The sequence below is a fragment of the Procambarus clarkii genome, chromosome 93, assembly GCF_040958095.1.
Source record: "Procambarus clarkii isolate CNS0578487 chromosome 93, FALCON_Pclarkii_2.0, whole genome shotgun sequence".
NCBI classification, from domain to species: Eukaryota; Metazoa; Arthropoda; class Malacostraca; order Decapoda; family Cambaridae; genus Procambarus; species Procambarus clarkii.
In genome coordinates this window covers 7,447,069-7,454,932 of record NC_091242.1, presented here as the reverse complement: position 1 = coordinate 7,454,932, position 7,864 = coordinate 7,447,069, and positions in this window count along the sequence as shown.

Here is a 7,864-nt window from a genome sequence, read left to right as displayed (position 1 = left end):
GAGGGAGGGAGACAGGGAGGGAAGGAGACAGGGAGGGAGGGAGACAGGGAGGGAAGGAGACAGGGAGGGAGGGAAGGAGACAGGGAGGGAGACAGGGAGGGAAGGAGACAGGGAGGGAGGGAGGGAGACAGGAAGGGAAGGAGACAGGGAGGGAAGGAGACAGTGAGGGAAGGAGACAGGGAGGGAGGGAAGGAGACAGGGAGGGAGGGAGACAGGGAGAGAGGGAGGGAAGGAGACAGGGAGGGAGGGAGGGAGACAGGGAGGGAAGGAGACAGGGATGGAAGGAGACAGGGAGGGAGGGAAGGAGACAGGGAGGGAGGGAAGGAGACAGGGAGGGAGGGAAGGAGACAGGGAGGGAGGGAAGGAGACAGGGAGGGAGGGAGGGAGGGAGACAGGGAGGGAAGGAGACAGGGAGGGAGACAGGGAGGGAGGGAAGGAGACAGGGAGGGATGGAAGGAGACAGGGAGGGAGGGAAGGAGACAGGGAGGGAGGGAAGGAGACAGGGAGGGAGGGAAGGAGACAGGGAGGGAGGGAAGGAGACAGGGAGGGAGGGAAGGAGACAGGGAGGGAGGGAGACAGGGAGAGAGGGAGGGGAGGAGACAGGGAGGGAGGGAGGGAGACAGGGAGGGAAGGAGACAGGGAGGGAGGGAGGGAGGGAAGGAGACAGGGAGGGAGGGGTGGAGACAGGGAGGGAGGGAAGGAGACAGGGAGGGAAGGAGACAGGGAGGGAGGGAAGGAGACAGGGAGGGAGGGCAGGAGACAGGGAGGGAGGGAGGGAAGGAGACAGGGAGAGAGGGAGGGATAAGAGAAGTCTGGGAAGAGGAAAGAGGGGGAAGGGTCGCCGCCCCCCCTCCCTCTTGATGGTGGATTTCACTTAACGGTAACATTCCTATGCCGCGAGCTCCTCCCACTGCCAGTCTTACGACGTCCAATCTTCACAGCTCTCCTCCACTCCCCTCCCCATCAACCCCCCCCCCCCAATCCCCCCAATCCCCTCAATCCCCCTTCCCTTCCCCTCTCTCTCTAACTCCCCACAGAAAAAAATTGAAAAAAGTCAAGTTTTGCCTTCGTGAATAAGACAAGTTTCTGACACGTTTTGTGTGTTTCAAGTTGGGTTCAGGAGGCTCCAATAAGTGTGTTTACTATTTGTACCTGGAGTGTCGAGCATTAGCTCTTGGACCCCGCCTGTCTATATGGCCGTCGGTTGATTAATGTAATGACTCGTGGTCTATTTCACGATCATGATATCTATTACGCCGATTATATCTATTTAAATATATTATATAATATATCTACAATCTGCTCCTTTCATTCATTCTATTTTTCAAAAACTCTTCCACTTAAACACTTTGTCACACTTCTACGACTCATCTAAGTCTGAAGCTCCCATCCAAGCACACTTGTTCAGGTGGTATTGTTCTGTTCTGTTCTGTTCTGTTCTGTTCTGTAAAGGAACTGTTCCTTTTTTCCACTTTGTTAATCCCTCAAAGTATTTTATACGTCTGTATCATGTCCCCCAGCTCACTCTCTCTGTCCCTTTTTCTAGCTTCATCAGGTTTAGTTCCTTCAGTCACTCTTCATACCCCTTCCCTCTTAATTCTGAAACGTGCCCCGTTGCAAACTAGTCCTATCGTTGTTATTCTTTCGAGTCCCTTGTACGGGATGTATATTAGTGACACATCTTCCTTCTTGTAAAGTGGTACTACATTTGCCTTCTTCCAGCCGCTGGGCAATTCCCCATTTGTAAGTGATTCAAGATCAACGTTTGAGGTACGCTGATGGCCTGTGCTGCTGCATGATTGGTGATACGTTATTTGATCAAACAGCTTTAGTTCGTCTAGTGATGCTTTGTGTGTGTGTGTGTGTGTGTGTGTGTGTGTGTGTGTGTGTGTGTGTGTGTGTGTGTGTGTGTGTGTGTGTGTGTGTGTGTATGTGTATGTGTATGTATGTGTGTGTTTTGAAGTTCTTGGGTTTTCCAAACAATTCCTATTTATGCTTAAGAGATATAAGGTGAGAACAGAGGTCAAAGAGAAAAAGAGAAAGAGAGAGAGAGAGAGAGCAGTAAAGGTTGGCCAGGAGTGGATAAGGAAGATTCCGCCAAGTTTCTCCTTCAAAGGAATCGTAAAGGTCGAACTGGAAATGAGGACGCCCTCCTTAATGTTTGTGAGGGAGAAGAGAATGGCGAAGAATGTCGCCGGAGAAGAGAATGAGGGACAATGTAGGGAAGAGAGGTGGATGGAGGGGAGAGAGAGGTGCAGAACGATGGGAGAAAGTAGTTTTTTTCTTATGGATTAGACACGAATCAGGATGAAGTTGCCTACTTATCGAGGCTTGGGATTACGGGATATTCATGCCCGTGCCACCGCTTGGGTGGCTTAGTCTTTATCAATCAATTCATCAATCGAGGCTTGAGTGGATTGACACAACAGTTGCTTCTGTTACGGAGTTGTAGACTCAGAGAGCGGTGGAAAAAAAAGGAGGGGTAGGTAGTGTATAAAGAAAAAAATGAAAATCCGTGCAATTTTATCAGGCTTCTTTCACTTTTTATATATACTTTTTATATATAAATTATATATATTTTATTTTTATATATACTCCAACATCCCTGTCCACTCCTTCGCCTCGCCTCCATAATCACCACCATTCTCCAACATTCCCCTGGAGGGAAGGGGGGGGGAGGGGGAGGAGGAGAAGGGGGAGAGGGGGAGGAGGGGGAGCCACGCCCGACCCCCTCGTACAGATGTCGCAGCACGCGCCTCCGCCCTGATAAATGAACGCCAAGAAAAAAATATATAATGTGTAGCAAGGTGTTGTTTTTCTCATTCACTTGAGACACGGAAGGGGAGGAGAGGTGGTGGGGATGCTGTCAGTGATGTTGCTGTTTATGCTGGCTGCTGGTGTGTACTCACCTAATTGTGCTTGCGGGGGTTGAGCTTTGGCTCTTTGGTCCCGCCTCTCAACTGTCAATCAACTGGTGTACAGATTCCTGAGCCTACTGGGCTCTATCATATCTACATTTGAAACTGTGTATGGAGTCAGCCTCCACCACATCACTGCCTAATGCATTCCATTTATTAACTACTCTGACACTGAAAAAAATCTTTCTAACGTCTCTGTGGCTCATCTGGGTACTAAGTTTCCACCTGTGTCCCCTTGTTCGTGTCCCACCCGTGCTGAAGTTGTCTTTGTCCACCCTGTCAATTCCCCTGAGAATTTTGTAGGTGGTTATCATGTCTCCCCTTACTCTTCTGTAAGTAAGTGTGTGTGTGTGTGTGTGTGTGTGTGTGTGTGTGTGTGTGTGTGTGTGTGTGTGTGTGTGTGTGTGTGGGTGTGTGTGCGCGTGCGTGCGTGCGTGCGTGCGTGCGTGTGCGTACGTACTCACTTCTGCCTGCAAGATTAGGGTTTAGCTTTTGAGCCCAACTTTCTACCCACTGATTTTCAATTGCAATGACTCCTACCTTATTTCTCTGCCATACCTCTTTTAAAATTACAACTGGAGCTCGCTTCTACAACCTGCTCCTTTAGTTCACTCGATTTTCCCGCTCTTATGTGGAAAGAGAAACTTTTAACATCTGGGCTCATCATATCGTTGAGCTTCTTCTCACGCCCTTCCGTTCTCTTGGTAATACTTTTGATCATCTCTTTTGGACATTGTCAATACCCCGGAGGTATTTATTATATGTTTTATGTCTCTCTCTTTCTCTCTCTGTCTCTCTCTCTCTCTCTGTCTGTCTGTGTCTGTCTGTCTGTCTGTCTGTCTCTCTCTCTCTCTGTCTCTCTCTCTCTCTCTCTGTCTCTCTCTCTCTCTCTCTCTCTCTCTCTCTCTCTCTCTCTCTCTCTCTCTCTCTCTCTCTCTCTCTCTCTCTCTCTCTCTCTCTCTCTCTCTCTCTCTCTCTCTCTCTCTCTCTCTCTCTCTCTCTCTCTCTCTCTCTCTCTCTCTCTCTCTCTCTCTCTCTCTCTCTCTCACTCTCTCTCTCTCTCTCTCTCTCTCTCTCTCTCTCTCTCTCTCTCTCTCTCTCTCTCTCTCTCTCTCTCTCTCTCTCTCTCTCTCACTCTCTCTCTCTCTCTCACTCTCTCTCACTCTCTCTCACTCTCTCTCTGTCTCTCTCTCACTCTCTCTCTCACTCTCTCTCTCTCTCTCTCTCTCTCTCTCTCTCTCTCTCTCTCTCTCTCTCTCTCTCTCTCTCTCTCTCTCTCTCTCTCTCTCTCTCTCTCTCTCTCTCTCACTCTCTCTCTCTCTCTCTCTCTCTCTCTCTCTCTCTCTCTCTCTCTCTCTCTCTCTCTCTCTCTCAGGCAGTTTTTTCAGTGTTTCTTCCGGGACGACCCTCGTTGCAAACCTCAGAATCTTTTCTAGTATTTTTATATGTTTGTTAAGATAAAGGCTTCAGGATGTGGACTGGTCTCACGTAGTGATCTAAATCTCTCCTCATATAGGCTCCTGAATGGTTTTTGACATTGGCCATTGTAGAATGTGATGTTGAAATGGTCCTAATTTTTTAACAGCCTCTGAAGTTAGGCTTGGAGTTATGTTCTCTCTCAGGACTTTACTCTAGTCGTCACAAGGAGGTAGTTTCCCTTTAATGTAAACCGTTCTGCTGATCTCCTGGCAACTGTTCTCATGTCCATCATCTTAAACTAGCTGGTATTTAACTCTAGTAGACATTCTTGGATCAACTCTACAGCTTATTTCAGTCAGCTTAGAGTATCTTAACATCTTCATCTGTCTCGCTTCACCTCGTTAACTTTATATCATCTGCAACCATCGACACACAGGAACTGTGTGTCGATGTAACGGAACAACAACAGTAGCAAAGAAACAACAACACGAACAATAATAAGAACAAAACAAAAGCAGCAATAACAATAGGAACAGTACCAACAAAATAAAGAGAACAACAGTAGCAACAAAACATTAATAACAGTTGTAGAAACAAAGCAACATCAACAACAGCTGCAATAACAACAACAACAACAACTGGCAGCACTAATACCATTTATCAATAACTCGATAGTAATTAAAACCACCTTCCTCGTGCCCCGGCCGTGCTCGCCGCTACGTGCTAACAATACTCCCAGATTGGCTGCACCGCTCTCTCCTCACAACACTCAAGTGTACAAGTCGTAGTGTGTGCAACACAATGGATTTTAATACATGCCTAAACACAACCAACCTCACCTAACCAACTCCACTCCCTCACTTGTTTATGCAACCCATCCTTAGACGAAGTCCATTCCATCCAGCGGTCGACCCCACAGACGAATTCATAAATTTTTACATGCTGTTCATTCAAAACGGGAATTTTCTCAAATAGAAATTAATACTTTAAGATGTTAGCATATTGTGCATATATAGGCATAGGGTAGGGTTAGGTTAGGTGTTTAGGTTCTGTTGGCGATTATTTGTATTTGTAGTACGTGGGTGAAGCATTTACAGCGTTGTGGTTCGAACAGAGGTCGTTAGCGAAGCAATGCTCGAGGAACGATTGAAGGTCATTAGTTGTGAGTCGTGTGTAAATCGCCTTTTGATTTATAAACGCGGTTTTGTAGCTGGATTAACGCGCATTTGGCCTTTATTGATGAGGACGGCTGCCTGCCTACCCAACCCAATGTTATAAACAAGTTCAACATAAACTAGTTCCTTACTGTCAGTGGTGTGTATATTGCGCCTCCAGGCTTCGAGTATTCACAGACTTCTACTTTACTGATTCTTGTAATGTAAAAAATAATGTATTGTTACAGTAACAATACAATTATAACAATAATACAATTGTAACAATACAATATAATTATATAAACATCTCTAACGACATGTTTATATAATTATCTTGGGAGTCTATATTACTTTACATTATTCTATAAGAGTGTCAGGTATGTACTCACCTAGTTGTGCTTGCGGGGGTTGAGCTTCGGCTGTTTGGTCCCGGATCTTTGGTCCCATGTGCGCGCGCACGCGTGCGAGCGTAAGACGGGCGGTCAGGTTCTGGTCGTCTGGGTTAGCTAACTGTTAATTTTAGAATTTGTACATTTATGATTCAATTGTATTAATTCCTTATATTTTATTTGAGGTGTGTTTTACAAGTTTTTAAGAGGGGTTAAGAGTGAACAAAATTTGAGGTTTATATAGTGGTAATTCTGGTGGAAGTGGCCAAGGACACTGCTTCTCTGTGTCTTGCCTGTGTCTTGCCTGTGTCTAGCCTGTTTGTCTTGTCTGTGTGTCTTGTCTGTGTGTCTTGTCTGTGTGTCTTGTCTGTGTCTTCACTCTGTCTTCCTTGTGTCTTGCCTGAGTCTTGCCTGTGTCTTGCCTGTATCTTGCCTGTGTCTTTCCTGTGTCTTCCCTGTATCTTCCCTGTGTCTTCACTGTGTCTTCCCTGTATCTTTCCTGTGTCTTCCCTGTATCTTCCCTGTGTCTTCACTGTGTCTTCCCTGTATTTTCCCTGTGTCTTCCCTGTATCTTCCCTGTGTCTTCACTGTGTCTTCCCTGTATCTTCCCTGTGTCTTCCCTGTATCTTCCCTGTGTCTTCACTGTGTCTTCCCTGTATCTTCCCTGTGTCTTCCCTGTATCTTCCCTGTGTCTTCACTGTGTCTTCCCTGTATCTTCCCTGTGTCTTCCCTGTATCTTCCCTGTGTCTTCACTGTGTCTTTCCTGTATCTTCCCTGTGTCTTCCCTGTATCTTCCCTGTGTCTTCACTGTGTCTTCCCTGTGTCTTCACTGTGTTTTCCCTGTATCTTCCCTGTGTCTTCCCTGTATCTTCCCTGTGTCTTCCCTGTATCTTCCCTGTGTCTTCCCTGTATCTTCTCTGTGTCTTCACAGCAAAGTAAGAGGTCGGGTGAGGAGTGTTCCTGTGGAATGAATAAATGAAATATTACCACATACCAACATCACATTATTGCACTCTAATTAAGTCTAGTATGAAATGATTTTGTATTAGTGAAACATTGACCATACTTTTGCTAAAAAGTTATTAATTATTATAGATATAATCAGCGGTAGTCAATTTTTGTCAGTGCTTTCCTGCATAGGTTTCTGGTTAATTATATTTTAATTGTATATGTGATAGTTTTGTTTCTGTTTGAATAGAGTTTAACTAATTCAAGCTGGAAGTTAATGGTGGTAAAATTATGAAATTTGCGACACTAACGAGCCTAAAACAAATTCATAATTCCCAACCCTATGTAACCTAGCCTAGCTAAACCTAAATTAAAACAAGCTTAGCCAATCAGCCTACCTTATTCCAAACCAGCTTAACCTAATCCAAATCAACTTAACCTTACTTAGTGATATTAACGGCTTTAACGAAGAGAAAACGAGCTTTGTCGTCGTCTTGTTAACGAATCAACTATGTCCAGTTCTTGGGCGTTAGTTACATTATTCGTTAATGTGATGACTTTGTTCGTTATCCTGATTACTTTCTCCGTTAAACTGATTTCTTAATCAGTTACTCGGACTTCATAATTCGCTGGAGGAGGAATTATATTATAAACAAACTTATTGTTTTATTCTCTCTATTTTTCAATGCATCATTCCACTCACTTCTACCCTGTTCATTCCCCTTTTTGTTTCATTCCTTTTATTCCTACGTTACCTTCTCCCTTCTCTCTCTCTCTTTCTCTCTCTCTGTCTCTCTCTCTCTCTCTCTCTCTCTCTCTCTCTCTCTCTCTCTCTCTCTCTCTCTCTATCTCTCTCTCTCTCTCTCTCTCTCTCTCTCTCTCTCTCTCTCTCTCTCTCTCTCTCTCTCTCTCTCTCTCTCTCTCTCTCTCTCTCTCTCTCTTTCTCTCTCTCTCTCTCTCTCTCTCTCTCTCTCTCTCTCTCTCTCTCTCTCTCTCTCTCTCTCTCTCTCTCTCTCTCTCTCTCTCTCTCTCTCTC